The sequence below is a fragment of the Schistocerca piceifrons genome, chromosome 2, assembly GCF_021461385.2.
Source record: "Schistocerca piceifrons isolate TAMUIC-IGC-003096 chromosome 2, iqSchPice1.1, whole genome shotgun sequence".
Lineage (NCBI taxonomy): Eukaryota > Metazoa > Arthropoda > Insecta > Orthoptera > Acrididae > Schistocerca > Schistocerca piceifrons.
The window spans coordinates 340,947,122-340,966,293 of NC_060139.1; positions in this window are offsets into that span (position 1 = coordinate 340,947,122).

Consider the following 19,172-nt stretch of genomic DNA (forward strand, 5'->3'; position numbering starts at 1 on the left):
TAGTAGTCATCGGAGACTGGAATGGGATTGTATAGGAGGAAATGGAAGGAAGGGTTACTGGACAATAGAGGCTTGCTACTATACATGAAAGGGGAGGAAAACTAATAGATCTCTGCAATAAATTTCAGCTGATAGCGAATACTCTGTTCAAGAATCACAAGAGGAGCAGGTATACTTGGAAAAGGCCGGAAGATACGGGAAGATTTCAGTTAGATTACATTGTGGTCAAGCAGAGATTCCGAAATCAGGTATAGACTCAGATCACAATTTAGTAGTGATGAAGAGTAGGCTCAAGCTTAAGAGACTAGTCAGGAAAAATCAATAGGCAGAAAAGTTCTTCAAGACTATAGATACTGTCATAAGGCGTAGTACAGTAGGCAGGTCACTTGAAGAGGAATGAACATACCTAAAAAAGGTAATCACAGAAGATGGAAAGAGAAGCGGAGGTACAAAGAAGGTAACTGCGAAGAAACCGTGCGAAACAGAAGAAATACTTCATCTGATCGACGAAAGAAGGAAATGAAAAAAATGTTCATGTAAACTCAATGAAACAAGTCACTCAGTACTGAAATAAACAGGAAGTGCAGGGAAGCAAAGGCGAAATAGCTGCATGAAATATGTGAAGAAATTGAAACAGAAATGATAGTCGGAAGGACTAAACCAGCATACAGAAAAGTCAAAACAACCTTCGGTGAATTTAAAGTAGGGGTGGTAACATTAGACTGCAACGGGAATTCCACTGTTAAGCGCAGAGGAGAGAGCTGATAGGCAGAAAGAGTACACTAAAGGCATCTATAAGGGAAAAGACTTGCCTGATGTGATAGAAGAAGAAACAGGAGTAAATTTAGAAGGATTAGGGGAACCAGTATTAGAACCATAATTTAAACTAGCTTTGGAAGATTTAAAATCAAATAAGGCACAAGGGGCCGACAACATTCTATCAGAAGTTCTAACATCATTAGTTGAACTGGCAACGAAACGACTATTCACCTTGGTGTGTAGAATGTATGAGTCTGGTAATTTACCTATTGACTTTCGGAAAAATATCATCCACACAATTCCGAAGACTGGAAGAGCTGACAAGTGCGAGAATTATCGCATATTCAGCTTAACAGCTTACGCACACAAGTTGCTGACAAGAATAATACACAGAACAATGGAAAAAATTTGAGGGTGTGTTAGATGACGATCAGTTTGGCTTTTAGGAAAGGTGAAGATCAGAGAGACAGTTCTGATCTTGCAGTTTAAAATGGAAGCGACACTAAAGAAAAATCAAGTCATGTTTACAGGATCTGTCGACCTTAAAAAAGTGTTCGACAGTGTCAAATCGTGCAAGATGTGAGAAACTCTGAGAAAAATAGGGGTAAGCCATAGGGAAAGGCGGGTAATACATGACATGTGCAAGAATCAAGAGAGAAAATAAGAGTGGGATACCAAGAACGAGGTACTTGGATTAAAAAGGGTGTAAGACAGGGATGTAGTCTTTCGCCGCTTCTGTTCAATCGATAAATCGAAGAAGCAATGATGGAAGTAAAAGGAAGATTCAAGAGTGGGATTAAATTTCAAGGTGAAAAGGTATCTGTGATAAGATTCGCTGATGACATTGCTATCCTGAGTGAAATGGACAGCTGCTGAGTGGGATGGACAGCCTAATGAGTACAGAATAAGAATTAAGAGTTAACTGCAGAAAGAAGTAAGTAAAGAGAAGAAGCGGAACAGAGGGAGGCTAAACATCAGGATTGATGATCACGAAGTAGAAGAAATTAAGGAATTCTGCAACCTAGGCAATAAGATAGCCCATGACGGACGGAACAACGAGCACATAAAAAGCAGACTAGCACTGGAGAAAAGTCTTCTAGAAGAGAGAAGTCTACTAGTGTCAAAAATAGGCCTTAATTTGAGAATGTACGCTGGAGTAAGGCATTGTATGGTAGTTAAACATGGACTGTGGAAAAATCGGAACAGAAGAGAATCGACACATTTGAGACGTTGAGCTACAGGAGAACGTCGAAAATTAGGTGGAGTGATAACGCAGGGAACGAGAAGGTTCTCCACAGCATCAGCAAGGAAAGGAATATATGGAAAACATTAATCAGAAGATGGGACAGGATGTTGGGATATCTGTTAAGACATCAAGGAATGACATCCACGGTAGTAGAGGGCAAAAACTTTAGAGGAAGACAGAGATTGGAATACATCCAACAGATAACAGAAGATGTAGGTTGCAAGTGCTACTCTAAGATGAAGAGGTTGGTACAGGAGAGGAACTAGTGGCCGGATGCATCAAACCAGTCAGAATGTCGATGACTCAAACGAAAAAAAAGATAAAAAAACCAGCATCCATATAACAAGAATTCACAACTTTGACAGCCCCGTATATACCAATAAATGCCACCAACGCTTCTCATACAGAACGAATCATGAAAATAAACGAGGCCATCTTGAATTCACTTCACTATATCATGCAATATGATGAATATGATGTAATCCAATGACCATAATTCCACATCCTTCACATGACGCTACACACACCAGTTGTTCTCAACAGAAGCCCGAAAGGCTCCGCTTAAGGGCGAACACACTTAGCATTCAAGCAGTGACATGCGTCTGTCGTACTGCTTCCACCCATAAGAACTCGCGCTCCGTACCATACAGCCACACTTGAAACGTAGACGACCCATCAGCCGTACCTTCCGACTGCCCAGAGGTTACTCCTTTGCAGCTCACTCCATACACACACGTCTGCTCTAGTTACATGGCCCATTTCATATCTTTATTTCACCAATGATTTTCTGCGATGATGCCAACCTGTGGCATATACTCCTCCTCCCTCAGTAGCTGATCAAGCTCTCTTGGTCAAAAACTGAGCCTCGGGGCTGAGAAAAGTGAGCACGTATGGTACTTCTTTTTTCAGGGTCCAACAAGAATGATGTCACAGGCCTTACAAATCTCTGAATCTTAAACAGCCCGTTAAATGTGGGCAGGAGGTTTCTTTCAGTTTATTGGCCTTTTTACTAGATGTCTGAAAATGCCTAAGAAACACCTGAACACCAATCTGGTAAGGGTTTGGAAGGCTTCCCCTACTATAGGACCAGGTCAGAAGTTGGGGTGTTCTCAAAATATTCCTGTTTGTCCTTTTCCACTGAACATCAAGTTGCTGTGGATTGATTTTTTCCGGCAACAGGTCATAGACCATAGATTGCTCAGATGGGAGGCAATCCTAAGGTTTGACAGTAACTCTGCAAAAGTAGACTTAAGGCTCTCATGTTTAGCCGTGTTAATTGCAACCACCAATTAGCGGATTGTATGAGCCCACGATAGGCTTTCGGCGGTATCCTCGAATTGCGGTTCAGCCTTTATGCATAAGGAGGGGTGGGATAGTAAGGACTTGTGGTTCCACGCTAGATGCCCAGGAATATGTAAATTTTTTTGAACCTGTCTGATGTAAAACATATCACAATTTCCACCGCCAAAGCATTGAGATGAACCAAAAACCATAAGAACATTTTTCAGATTCTCAGCCATAGCTTAGCTGTCGCTGCTTCGGTGGGATAAAGCCAGGGGAACTGGGTAGACACATCGACAAATACCAATATGCTCCAGTATGCAGCAGTGCCCTCTATTAGATCTCGAGAAGAGTCGCACAATATCAATGAACAATTCTTAGAAAGGACGACCAACATGTGTAGACGCCAACCACCCTATCGCAGTATTTTTTCAGGTTCGGAAATAACACAGACTTTACAAGTAGCCACTCTGGTTTTAAAGTAATTATCCATCCCTTTTCAGATGAATTGTCGTTAGATTTTCGCTAATGTTTTAAAGATACATAAATGTCAACCCAACGGGAACTCGTGAAAATATTTAAACAACGAGGGGAATTAATTCCTGAGGCATTACTATCTTTAAGTTTTTATCATGTGCGGCCGGCAGCAGAAGACATTGTTTTTAACTCCACATGGTCTGACGTTCTCTCCCTTTAAGACTTTATTCTTAACTGTAACCAACTGCTCATGCTTCTCCTGATGTATTTTCATACCCTTAAACAACCGTGACAAATCCGTTAATATAGAGCTGAAGGTGGGTATTTCTTTAGTGACTGCCTGGACACTATCGTCCCACACTCCCTCCGTTTCTTCCCTAAAAATGCGGCATAGGCCATTTGCCATCTGAATATCGGTCCCATTTTTGTTCCGAATTTGAAACTGGAAAGCGTAAATGCTTGTCGCGCATCGGGTAATTCTGCAGTATTTTGCGGTCTGTGTATTCATCGTTTTCAAGGTAGACCAGATATTTCGCATACAATACCATCACTTTTCCATGCTGAATTGTTGGTCTAGGATCTCTAATTTATATAGCGAGTATTTTCAGTGGGTTCGAAGTTCTTGAGACATAAGCAATGGGTCTTCTCCCTTATTCACTCTCCTGAAACAGGACCTACAGAGCCCCTACAGTAGAGAAATCCGTCTGCAATATAAACTGTTTCTTAAAACTAGGAGAGCCAGAACTCGTGCTGGTATTAATGCTTGCTTTAGTGAAATTCTGCAGGTGTCCTGTTAGGGATCCCACTCGGACGTACGTTACTTTGTCTGTAATTCATTCAATTCCGGAATTCTCGGAAAATCCTGGGATGAATTTGGAGGAAAAAATCAATATGCCTATAGAATTCTCTGCTTCTCTTACATTTTTGGGTGACGGCAGCTGTCTAATAGCCTGCACCCTGTAAGTAACGATAGTTATCCCTTCCGCAGCAAGTGTAAGCCGTAAGAGCTGCATCTGCATCTACACACAAGCAAATTAACAGTTAATCCTGCTCTCCTCAGTCTCTCAAAAACTTCTCTTAAATGTTGAATATTTCCACCCACCAAACCTCTATAAGTGACAAATCATCCAGATACTTGTACACAAATTCAAAGGTTACATCTTTCAAACTTTACATCTAAGAAAGTCCCATTCAGTAATTGGGAGGCTATCGCAGCCCATGTAGAGAGACCTAAAGGAATATTACTAACTTCGTATACGTTCCAAACGGTCGTAAATGCCTTCTGCCCGGAGAAGACTGGTTAAGGTCTAGCGTGGTGTACACTCCTGCGCCCTGAAACAATCCGAAGTAAGAATGTAGATCACGTAGCGGTACCGAGCGTAATAATCAGTTTTATTTAAACCCCAATAATCAATCACTGATCGATATTCTCCATTTACGTTGGGTACTAAACATATGGAAGCTGTGTGTGAAGACTTGGTAGGCCGAATAATTTCCTGTTCCAGAATCAGTTCAATTAAGCCTTTTAACGCCTCCATTCTAGGAGTGGCCAACCGATAGTGTGTTCTTTTAACCGGGTTATTATCTGGCAAAGTGATATTATATTCCAAAAATGAAGTAACTCCACATTTATATCTACATCCACATCATACCCCGCAAGCCACACAATGGTGTGTGGCGGAGGGTACGTCTGGTTCAATTGTTTTCCATATCCTGTTCCACTAGCGAATGGCGCGTGGGAAGGATGATTGTCGGTAAGCCTCGTATTGGTTCTAATTCCTCGAATTTTCTCGCTGTGGTCATTTCGCTAGATGTATGTGGGAGGAGGTAACAGGTTGCCCGACTCTTTCCATAAAGTGGCCTCTCGAAATTTCAGTAGTAAATCTTACCGTGATGCACAATGCTTCTCTTGTAACGTCTGCAAATGGAGTTTATTGAGCATCTCGGTAACGATCTCGCGCCGATTAAACGGTCTCGTGCCGAAACACGCAGCAGTTCGTTTTATCTTCTCTATCTCTTCCATCATTCCTACTTGGTAAGGATCCCGGACTGATGAACGATACTCAAGACACAGTCGAACAAGCTCATTGTTACGTTCCTTTAGATTCTTCCTACAAATCAGAGTCTGGCACCTTCTTATACTACTATTTGTTTTATGTGGCCTTTCCACTTAAGTTTTATGCTATATACTGGCTCCAACAGTACACTGATGAGCTGAAACTTTATGACCACGTGTCTAATAGCTTGTTTGTCCGTCTGTGGAACGAAATACATCACTGACTCTGCGTATCAGTGACCCGACAGTTTGTTGGTAGGTTAGTGGAAGTACGTGGCATTAGTTACACTATGTTATAAAAAGTATCCAGACGCCCCCAAAAACATACGATTTTCATATTAGGAGCATTTTACTGCCACCTACTGCCAGGTACTCCATATCAGCGACCTCAGTAGTCACTAGACGTCGTGAGAGAGCAGAATGGGAAGCACCGCGGAACTCACGGACTTCGAAAGTGGTCAGGTGATTGGGTGTCACTTGTGTGACACTCCTAAACATCCCTAGGTCCACTGTTTCCGATGTTATAGCGAAGTGGAAACGTGAAGGGACACGTACAGCACAAAAGCGTTCAGGCCGACCTCGTCTGTTGACTGACAGAGACCGTAGACAGTTGAAGAGGTCGTAATGTGGAATAGGCAGACATCTATCCAGACCATCACACAGGGATTCCAAACAGCATCACGATCCACTGCGAGCACTATGACAGTTAAGAGGAAGGTGAGGAAACTTGGATTTCATGGTCGAGCGGCCACCCAACACGCTGGTAAATGCCAAACGACGACTCGCTTGGTGTAAGGAGAGTAAACATTAGACGATTGAACAGCGTAAAAACGTTGTGTGAGTGACGAATCACGGTACACAATGTGGCGATTCGATGGTAGGTGTGGATATGGCGAATGCTCGGTTAACATCTACCATCGTGTATAGTGCCAACAGTAAAATTCGGAGGCGGTGGTGTTATGGTGTGACCGTGTTTTTCATGGAGGGGGCTTGAATCCCTTGTTGTTTTGCGTGGCACTATCACAGCAACATGTTTTAAGCACCTTCTTGCTTCCCACTGTGGAAGAGCAATTCGAGGATGGCTATTGCATCTTTCAACACGATCGAGCACCTGTTCATAATGCACGGCCTGTGGGAGTGGTTACACGACAATAACATCCCTGTAACGGACTGGCCTATACAGAGTCCTGACCTGAATCATATAATACACCTTTGGGATGTTTTGGAACGTCGACTTCGTGCCAGGCCTCACCGACCGACCGACTCACAGCACTCCGTGAAGAATAGGCTGCCATTCTCAAGAAACCTTCCAGCACCTGATTGAACGTATCCCAGCGAGAGTGGAAGCTGTCATCAAGGCTAAGGGTGGGCCAACACCATATTGAATTCCAGCGTTACCAATGGAGGGCGCCACGAGCTTGTAAGTCATTTTCAGCCGGATACTTTTGATCACATAGTGTATCTAAGCATTGGTCATGTAATTCGTGTAAATGACGGTCCTCTGCGTACGTCGTGATGGGCCCGATAGCGAGCCAGATGGGTTCCATAGGATTTGCATCAGACGAATTTGGCTGCCGAAATATTAACGTGAGTTCGCTACAATGCTCCTCAAACCACTGGAGGATGGTTCTGGCTCCGAGACAGGGACAATTACGCTGCTGAAAGGTGACATCGCCATCAGGAAAGATATTAAACACGAAGGGACGCAGGTGGATCGCAGCTGCAAGTCCCATGCAAATGCAGGAGAATGTCTCCCACAGCATAATACTGGTCCCACCAGGCTGCGTCTGTGGCGCGTTGCACGTTTAAAGACGCTTTTCACTTTGATGACGGTGTTTGTGGAGCCGACCAACGACCTAGTGTGGCAAAAAAGTGATCAACGCGAAGAGCCGGCACGTTTCAATCAACCGAAAGTCGGATGCCGATGGGTCTCCCCCCCCCCTGAAATCGTAACTGGCGATGTCGTTAGGTCAACATGTGAATACGTAGGCGTAGTCTGCTACTGAGCTACACGTCCGACAATGTACAGTGAACGGTGTGATCCGAAACACTTGTGCGTGCACCAACTGAGATGCCACAGACCACCATCTACCCTACTTTACAGAGCAGACAAGCCTCCGAACCCCACGTTCTGTGAAGAGTCGTGGATGTCTAATCATTTAGCACCTAGTGGCAGTTTGACTGTGCTTGAACCTCTCTCCGTAGATGCTCATGGCAGTAGTACGTGAACAGTCTACCAACTTCGCCGTTTTCGAGATAGTGCGTAATAGTAACCTTTCCTTTGTCGAAGTCGCTTATCCTTATGAATTTCCCCATTTGCAACCCATTTCTTGGCTAGGTGTTCATCCATCCGGTCTGCTCCGCTTACATACTTTTGTTCATCTACATCTACATGGTTACTCTGCAATTCATACTTAAGTGTGTAATATTGTTGCATTAATTCGTTCTCAAAGCGGTGCTGATAGACAATAAAAGCGGGTTAAAAGCTGTGAGCTGTCTGGGGAAGTTAACCTTGCATTACTGAGCAACTGTTTCGCCAGGTATCCAGTCTAGCTTACCAAATTCCCAACCAGACTAACATTAATTATAATCTTTTAATAGTCATACGACAACCGGTGATATATATATATATACATAAGAGAATTTAAATAAAAAGAAATAAATCAGTTTATATTTGGAAATTTATTTTAACATTGATCATTGAAATTTCAGCATATTAAACTTGATTCATAACTACACTGGTGACTTATTTAGGATTGTGAAAATGTGAGATTGTAATCTTACGGAACACATCAAATATGGAGCCAAGATTGGGAGACTACATACAACACTGCATTCATAAAATAACACACGAAGAACGTTGAAACATATGCAAGAGGAAATTAACCACAACCAACCGATTCAATTTTCACCCAAAGAAGTTACGTTCATAGCACAATCCTGTTCGTCATGTAATTACCACACACTGGTATACTAAATTCATACTAACTCCCTGTGAAATCTTCCCAAAAAGAGTAGCAGAGGGCTACTTTGATGATTACACCACATGCTTCACATGGTCAACTTGGTTTACACAAAGAGTGTAACTCCACAATAATTTTGATAATTAAAATAAATTAGATCGCAAAGCAATTTACAAAAGAAAAACATCAAAATGGTTACTATCGTCTTACTGTTAACCTGATGGGTCAAACCATTGTATGAGCACGTGGTACTGGTCTCACAAAGTACACCCCACGTGGGTTGAACATAAAGAAAAGTTGCTATATTGAAATATATTGTCAAGACGAGACGTTACAATCTCACGCACATTCGCATTTAAGATTCATGATCTTAGTTAGAGTTACTGATCAACACGTGGTTCCACTTTACTCACAAAGTAGTGACAAAGCAACTACCGGAATATATTCTGAACTTCACACTCGAATTACACTGCGTTGCAATTTAAGATAACATTAGATATTTTAGAGCTAAACCTGAAATGAAGGGGATTAAATTTTCAGTTAGGCTGATCTTAAGAAATCCATTGTCCTACGGACTTAGCAGACACGCGCTTAGCCGGAGATCTTACCGCTTCAGACGCTCGCCGCAGACAGACTGACCTGCGCTCCTACCGAGCGTGCTTTCCAGATACAAACGGAAGTGACCAGAGAGACAGCTTCTTATGCCAACATGACAAGGGACGGACAGGAACATACTAAGAATGGAAACCTCTCTGCTTTTAGAAAGCGTAGCTACCTGTTCCGACGTTGGTCCTACTGTTCTCTAGCAGACAGGCTTGTCTGCTACTATCAAGCATGCAACTAGAAATACATTTGCTCATTCATCCTCTCACACAGAAGGGAAGGGGGATGACAGTATCTTATCATATACAGTACATAAAAGAAAGCGGATGTAGGTTCCATATGAGACTGTGTGACATGAATTACATATAAACTGTGTTTTAAAGTGTAGTGGTGTGACAGATCGTTCTTGTTTATGTGTAAAAGTAACACGTTCCACTACTCAATCTCCTCTCACATAGTCAGAAACGCCACAGTAAATTTAGAAGAGGAATTTATGCCGTAAATGACAACAGATTTAAGAAATTAACATGAAAGGAATCCAACAGAGACCTTTCATAACCCCAACGCTCCGGGAAAAGACTGTGCAGGGAATTTTCTGGCCATGCTAGGACATTCCCAAGCAGGCTTCTCACACCCAACTTAAACCAAAAATGTAAAGAAAAGGCAAAAGGTCACCAGCTACGTGCTAAAACACAATAATTTCAACACATCTTTAGAATCTACCATTTTCAAAGAGAAAAAAACTATCTGTGACACCTATTTAAAAGTTAGTGTAGACCTAATTCGGTCAGCAAGTAAAGACAAAGGTCCCTGTTTCATTAATATGAAAACAATTTCTGGTTTTTACCCTTATGGAGTTCACCAGTATTTGCTCATTGCAAGAGCCAACTGATCACAGGAAAATTTATGACTGTTTATTAACAAGTAAAATTTATGAAAATAGCAAAGGTACCACAGCAATTTAAAAAAAAAAACATGAAAATAACATCAGTATTATAAAGCAGAACATTACAATGCATAATCCGAAAAAGCAAAAAAAAAAAAACATGTTTTACAAAGTGGTTATCGCAAAAAAATTCTATATCTTATAAAACTAATAATTTGTAGAATTAAAATAACTTTGTGGCACTAATTTAATCACTCTACCATTTTTCAGTTAGTTAGAAAACAATGATCACTGTGTCATTATACTGAAACTACAATTAATTATGTGATTGTTACCTTTATGGGGTTCCTCACTATAAATATACCCCATGCCAAGGCTAATCGATCACAGTCCAATGAGAATGAATAGCTATCTGACTGATAAACGAAGCAATGCAACAGGAATGAATTTACGAATCAAAAATTCACAAATCTAATACATCACACAAAAACAAACATTGATAAATAAAACAGCTCCAAAAGTTCAATAGTCAACGTCTAAAAAAAAAAACAATAAATAAAACACCTGCAAAATACAAGAGTCAAAGTCTAAAAAAAACAATAAATAGAACACCTGCAAAATACAAGAAGAGTCAAAGTCTAAAAAAAAAACAATAAATAGAACACCTGCAAAATACAAGAGTCAGTCTAATATGAAAACACCAATAAATCGAACCCCTGCAAAACACACGAGTCAAAGTTTCTCTGACAGAACACACGTATATGCATTGGACTAAGAACCGTATAATCACTGTTCACTGACACACTCAGTAGTTCCACTGTTCCGTGGCACAATATAAGGGGAGGGGGGAGGGGTTCGTCGTCGCAGCTGTCAGTAGGGATTTTTGTCCATCTGTTGCGTGCAATCCCGCCGTCTCTGCCCTCTCATGAAGTTTCTCTTGGTGGCCCGTGTCATGTACATCTCGATTTGGTTCCATGTTTGTGTTGTCAAATTCGTGCGGTATCCTCGTTTGACACGCCAGGTTGATATTCCTGGGCAAGGATGACACTTAATGGCTCTTCTTTGTGCCACCCTTAGCGACCAGAGAACATCGAAACATGATTTACTGTCGCTTGACAGCGGGCATCTGTCAGGAAACGTCGATAGGCGTCGTTGAAGTCTGCCACTTTCTCTGGACAGTACGTGTCAAAAGGCTCCACGCCCCTTGTGTTGTTACATTCTTGAGTTATCCTCAATTGGCTCGCCGGTTTGATATTCCTGGGCAAGGATGACACTTAATGACTCTTCTTTGTGCCACCCTTAGCGAACAGAGAACATCGAACCATGATTTACTGTCGCTTGACAATGGGCTTCCGCCAAGAAATGTTGATAGTCGTCGTTGACGTCTGCAAGTTTCTCTGGACAGTACCTGTCAAAAGGCTCCACGCCCCTTTTTCCCCTGTCTTCTGTCGTTTCACCACTGCCGTCTCGTCACGGTCGCGTGCATGTGGTGCGTTGCCAGCATATGGATTTCCGCGCGGTGGACCGCTCGGCCATCTCAGGTCATCGCCTCCACGGAGGGTCGCACTGGTGCGGCTGGCCATTAGCTCCAGGTGCAAGGGAAAGTGTTTGCCCCGCAGCCCATCTTTTGTTGGCGAGTGAGCTCCAGAAGTGGCCCCGCTGACAGTGTGTCCTGCTGGGAAACCCCCCTGTTTACAACTAGTCCTCCTCCTCGTTGCTCCCACTGTCTCGTAAGAGTTTAGCCGGTTCGCTTGGACGTTCTCAACTGCATTCACAGAAATTGTTCATCATAGTTATGGGAGTACAAAATGTCATACATAATACCACTTAGTACTGTCTTTCATAATTTTTAAGAACAAAAGTTAGACTTAATTTTTTTTAAATAAGAAAGTTACATGAATCGACAATATAAAAGTAAAAGTTAAATGACTTGACAATATAAAAAAAATAAAAGTGACATGACTTGACAGTATAAAAATAAAAATTAAATGAACTGACAATATAATATCTAAATCCACATCACTAATGTGGTTCAGTTCCATTTTAATAAATCAAATGCTACTTATTAATTCACTAAAATGAGTAGGATTATGCCTTGTGCAAGTATAGGTCAAGGCAGCATAGGGTTCACATGTTATTTACACACACACACACACACACACACACACACACACACACACACACACACATACACACATGCACACCTGTTGTCTATACTACAAACTAACTACCCATAAACATGTATTACTCAAAATTCTACTTCTATCCACTACTAGTTAATCCAACAAGCTACTACAATGCTACTTCAACAAAGTGTTTACACCACTACAACATTGTTCTAATTCGTCATCTTCCTGACGCTCGCCGCATATGTCTTGTCACATGATAAATATGGAGAAACTTTCCTTAAACATACACAGTAAAAAGAACAATGGTTATTTACACGTCAAAACATTGATACCAGTTGACACACCTGATAAGAGACTCGCAATTATACATTTATCATACTCATATACTCACACATAAAACAGTAAGAAAATTTCATCTGAAATTACGTTATCACAAGAATTAATCACACAGGGTAAAAATATTTTCATTATACGGGTTATACTACATTTTCTTACCCATTTCGTTCCTTCTTTAAGTTACCTTTCGCTTCCAAATCAGTTATTTCGCCTGTGGTGGTTATTCTGGATACATTTCTCATGAATGGCAAAATTGTGGTCTCCTCTATTCTGTAAAGCAGTTTCATCTTAACATATTGAACTTACAACAGACACAAAAGATTCGAATCCTCCTGTAGTTTAAATGACAAATGTTTCGCTTCATCCTTATTACCTTAAACCAAGCTTTCCTTTGGTCCCATAATCAAAATTATTTAATCTTCCTCTACCTTCAAGAGGGAAATTTCCTCAGTACAAATCATATAGGCTGCACTGCATCCCGCACCAGCAGAAACAGTAAGCTGTAATGCTCACAGCATCAGCAAAACACATAAACGTCGCTTTTCTAGGACAAGTATTAACGCAGAATAAATTTTCAGGCTTTGGCTCACCATCAATCAAGACTACAAAAAGGATCCATATTTCTGTTCCATTCTCCATTTGCTGAAAAACTGCTCGTATTTGACTACCACAATAATATTTCAGGGCCACGTAAATTACACAAACCACAATTCTTCTTTCACCTTGAAGGGAATCAATATACTTACGAAATCCACAGACAGCACTTTACGTACTCAGCTATAAAGAAAAAAAAGACATATATCATCAATATTAACATATCATCGCATATTGGGAAGCCAATGGTTAAACAATCGTATTATCGCATCCTGTTTTCAAGATTGTAAACTTCCTCATTCCTTTCTCAGAGTTCTCCTATCTTAAAATATTCATACAGCACGCATACTATAGTAAGAGATCCTCATTTATACTGACAGATATAGAATAGTAATAGATAGATAGTAGCACTGAAAGCAGAAAATCGGAAACAAAGCTACTAACAGCTGGGGACCTTGGTTTGCCAGACCCATAATACCCTCAGATCGGATATTCCCCTGAGTTTTGCATTAATTCAACACAGATCTTGCTTCTCTCAGGAGCGACTCTTTTCAATTTACACAAAAAACCATAAACAGCATTTTACTCGTTCACAAAGAAACCTTTTATCTTCATATTTGAACCAACCTAAATCCAAATTGCACAAGGAAAGAAAAAAATTTAAAAATATCACTTCAATCAATCACATAGAAACATCTTTATCATTATTTTTACCAACATATTATTCAAAATGCATTTATCACAAATGTAAACTAATCAATTGTTCCTCTTCCCCGTCCTCTCTACTCCTCACTGTCCTTTCTATATACCCTATGTACTCATTTGCCAATGTCACTCATTTGTTCCGATTGGGCGCCTTCTGCGCTGATCATTTGTCATTGCCAGTTTTGTTCATTTCCATTTGCTGGGTTATGTCTTGGGTTAGCCGGCCGAATTTCAACATCATGTGGTGCTCCGCCTACAATCCTATTCCCACCGTGTTCATCGTAGTATCGATTCTGGTTGCCGTACCTGTAGCGTCCACGATCTTGTCCACGTCCTCGATCATTTCCGTTATTCCACCTGTGCTCGCGAGTGTTACTCCAGTTTCTATACGGCCGGTCCCGATTATTGTTCCGTTCGCATCGCGACGACCAGTCTCGCCATTGATTGGTACTATGGCCTCGACTGCGATCGCGCTGCTGTGCCCCGTAATAACTTTGTGCCTGATTAGGCGGGCATTCTGCTGTATTATATTCCAACTCTTGGAGAAGTGTCTTAAACGTTTCCACGTCCTCTTTGCATCTTCCCGCAAGAATGACGTGGCGCAAGTGCATCGGCAATTTGGTGATGCATATCCTAATTAGTTCTGCAGGCCCGTATGGGTCGTATAGAAATTGATTTGCCTGCAGCTTGTGGTCGAATAGGCGTGCTGGGCTGCCGAAACCAGATTGGTTCAAATTTGGCAACATAATTATGCCATGCTTGACCCTATCTTGTGCCGCTTCCGACCAATAGGCGGACAGAAAGGCTTGTCGAAACTCCCGAGTGGAGTTGCAGTGACGCGCTGCCGACCTCATGCCAATCGCCGGTTCGCCTTCCAAATAGCCACACATATATTCTATCTTATGTGAACTTGCCCAGTCGGGGGGAAGACAGAACTCAAATTGCTCGAGCCATGCTCGTGGATGTATTCCTTTTTGCGAATTTCGAAATATCTTAAACTTTCTCACCGTAAGGAAATGTTTGAAATCAAATCCCCTCATTTCTTCCCGGCGAGGCCCTTGAACGTTTCTATTTTTCTCATGTCTGCCCCTCAAAATTCATTATTCCCCGTCGTCAAAATCTCCCTCGTGGCCGGAGTCCCTCTCTGCACTGTGCGTACGGCTATTTTTAGTGCTATTGGCGAGTTCAGAATCACACCCAATGCGGCTTTCCACATGCGCCACGCGTTCTTGTAATTCGCCTGTTACAGCTTTGTGCCGCCTGTTCACTTCGAACTGTCCCTTCTGAAATCTAAGAAGCGAACGCACTTCTTCGGTCTCTACAACCGCTACCAGTGTAGTATTGTTATCGCTCTCCGTCACCTTCATCGTGCCTACGATGTCTGCTAATGCCGCAATCTTATCATGTATTTGTCTGTTGTCCTCCGCCCCAGTCTGGTTCAATTGTTCTACTTGCTGTTCGAGTGCGTGAATCGCTTGACTGTTGTCCGCTACTGTGTTGCTAACGGACGCGAGACAATGCGTTTTCGCCTCCTGGACCCTCGAGAGTACCTGCTGGCGTTCCCTTTGGCATTCTTCTCTCAGCGCTTGGAAATTCCTAAGTAGCTGTTCTTCGCTCTCTTTCGATTCCGCATCGCGACTCTGCTTGCCCTGTTCTAAGGCTTGCAGACGATCATCGATTTGTTCAAATGTACGGCCTAATTCTTTCATAATATCACTTTTTATTTCACTTGCCAGATTGTTAATTCTTTGTGAGTTATCATCGGACACTCTCTGCATCGACTTGTCGACTTTATTTGTCTGCTGGATTAGTTTTTTGTCTATTTGTTCGCCTAGCTCTCGGATCGATTTTTCGGATGATTCTTTTTGTTCTCGGAACGATTTTTCTGATTTCTGCGTCATTTGTTCGCCTAGCTCGCAGATCGATTTTTCAGATTTTTTCGTCATTTGTTCGCCTAGCTCACGGATCGATTTTTCAGATTTCTCTGTCATTTGTTCGCCTAGCTCTCGAATCGATTTTTCAGATGATTCTTTTTGTTCTCGGAACAATTTTTCTGATTTCTCTGCGTTTTCTTTATTTTGTTGCAATAAGGCTTTCATGAGTTCTGCCAAATCAATTTGGTTAGTAGGGGGCAAATTAATTTCTGGCTCTGCTGTGAGCCCGTTCGTCCTGTTTTGCATTTCCTCTGAAGTATTCCCCATTGCATTTTCGGAACCGTCCAGCGTGTTACTATTCGAAATCAAATTATCCCCATGGTCCATGTTGCTTAAGTTGTTGGACCGCCTACTTTTAGCTTGGTTACGAGTCTGCATTAGTTCAATTTATGCCCGGTACGCAACACACTAACCAGAATAAATGTATCCCGCAATAAATTACCACAGTCACACGAAAGGTACCCAACTTAGTACGCACTTTTTCACACGCACATCAAATTTATATCTCTGATCGAAGTCAGTGCAATTTACAAGCGAGAAAAAAAACATACATATAAAATACACAAATATAGAAAACAAAACAAGACAAACAACACAATGCCACTCAACAACGCCATGAATCTTTTGAAAGTGAAACAACGCAGAAGTTGTTTGAGCGCTGCAGGGAAAAAAATTAAGATTATACAACTCTTGCAATCTAACATTTCAGAGATTCCAGAGTCTAGCGGAATCACAGAATAGGGTCGCCATGTGTAACGTTGTTGCTTTAATTTGTGGTGTAAGCGGAGCTGATAGACAATAAAAGCGGGTTAAAAGCTGTGAGCTGTCTGGGGAAGTTAACCTTGCATTACTGAGCAACTGTTTCGCCAGGTGTCCAGTCTAGCTTACCAAACTCCCAACCAGACTAACATTAATTATAATCTTTTAATAGTCATACGACAACTAGTGATATATATATATATATAAAAGAGAATTTAAATAAAAAGAAATAAATCAGTTTATATTTGGAAATTTATTTTAACATTGATCATTGAAATTTCAGCATATTAAACTTGATTCATAACTACACTGGTGACTTATTTAGGATTGTGAAAATGTGAGATTGTAATCTTACGGAACACATCAAATATGGAGCCAAGATTGGGAGACTGCATACAACACTGCATTCATAAAATAACACACGAAGAACGTTGAAACATATGCAAGAGGAAATTAACCACAACCAACCGATTCAATTTTCACCCAAAGAAGTTACGTTAGTAGCACAATCCTGTTCGTCATGAAATTACCACACACTGGTATACTAAATTCATACTAACTCCCTGTGAAATCTTCCCAAAAAGAGCAGCAGAGGGCTACTTTGATGATTACACCACATGCTTCACGTGGTCAACTTGGTTTACACAAAGAGTGTAACTCCACAATAACTTTGATAATTAAAATAAATTAGATCGCAAAGCAATTTACAAAAGAAAAACATCAAACTGGTTACTATCGTCTTACTGTTAACCTGATGGGTCAAACCATTGTATGAGCACGTGGTACTGGTCTCACAAAGTACACCCCACGTGGGTTGAACATAAAGAAAAGTTGCTATATTGAAAAATAATGTCAAGACGAGACGTTATCATCTCAGGCACATTCGCATTTAAGATTCATGATCTTAGTTAGAGTTACTGATCGACACGTGGTTCCACTTTACTCACAAAGTAGTGACAAAGCAACTACCGGAATATATTCTGAACTTCACACTCGAATTACACTGCGTTGCAATTTAAGATAACATTAGATATTTTAGAGCTAAACCTGAAATAAAGGTGATTAAACTTTCAGTTAGGCTGATCTTAAGAAATCCATTGTCCTACGGACTTAGCAGACACGCGCTTAGCCGGAGATCTTACCACTTCAGACGCTCGCCGCAGACAGACTGACCCGCGCTCCTACCGAGCGTGCTTCCCAGATACAAACGGAAGTGACCAGAGAGACAGCTTCTTATGCCAACATGACAAGGGACGGACAGGAACATACTAAGAATGGAAACCTCTCTACTTTTAGAAAGCGTAGCTACCTGTTCCGACGTTGGTCCTACTGTTCTCTAGCAGACAGGCTTGTCTGCTACTATCAAGCATGCAACTAGAAATACATTTGCTCATTCATCCTCACACACAGAAGGGAAGGGGGATGACAGTATCTTATCATATACAGTACATAAAAGAAAGCGGATGTAGGTTCCGTATGAGATTGTGTGACATGAATTACATATAAACTGTGTTTTAAAGTATAGTAGTGTGACAGATCGTTCTTGTTTATGTGTAAAAGTAACACGTTCCACTACTCAATCTCCTCTCAGATAGTCAGAAACGCCACAGTAAATTTAGAAGAGGAATTTATGCCGTAAATGACAACAGATTTAAGAAATTAACATGAAAGGAATCCAACAGAGACCTTTCACTGATACTGCTCACATTGTCTCATTTTGTCGCACTACACTTCCAGTCTCACTCTCTAGCAGGCCTCCATTAGTAAGCCAGTCATCAACATTTAATGCAGCCTTTCACTCGGTCTTCTTCCTCCTTCTCCATGCACTCCAAGTGTATCATCGCGAATTTACCGGAACTAATTTTAAAAGACAAGCAACTCTGCTGAAATCTACCTCGTTACGTTAACACATGGGATCTTAACAATTAATAATCTTCAGCCACATTCAAGCAAAATAAAAAGGTATTATTTATGTAGACCAATGCCTTGAAATAACCTATTAGTTAAAACTCAAACCCTCCAAAAGAATGAAAAATCACAATAGCGTACAATACATAAAAGGATTAACTACATCAACAACAAATCCGTGGAAGCTTCCTCTTACTAAAATTACTCCTGACTCTCTTCGGAAGCTTTGCAGGTCGGGATCTGTTACTTTTGGAAATCTCTGTTTCAGCGATGCTTTTCAACGATGACGACAACCTTTCGCTCCAGCATCCTACATGTGTTGCACAACTGGTGTGTCTCTTCTTCAGTATATGCAGGTTGTACTGTACTTGCTGGATAGTGGTGGTTTTATGGTGACAACCAGTATATATATTTACATGAAAAGTGATAACTCAGTGGACAATATGTAATTAAAGTGGAATATGCCAGTTGGTTACCAACTACATTGCCGCCCACATCTTCGCACGCCAGTACCCAGCACAGCATTACGGAGATAA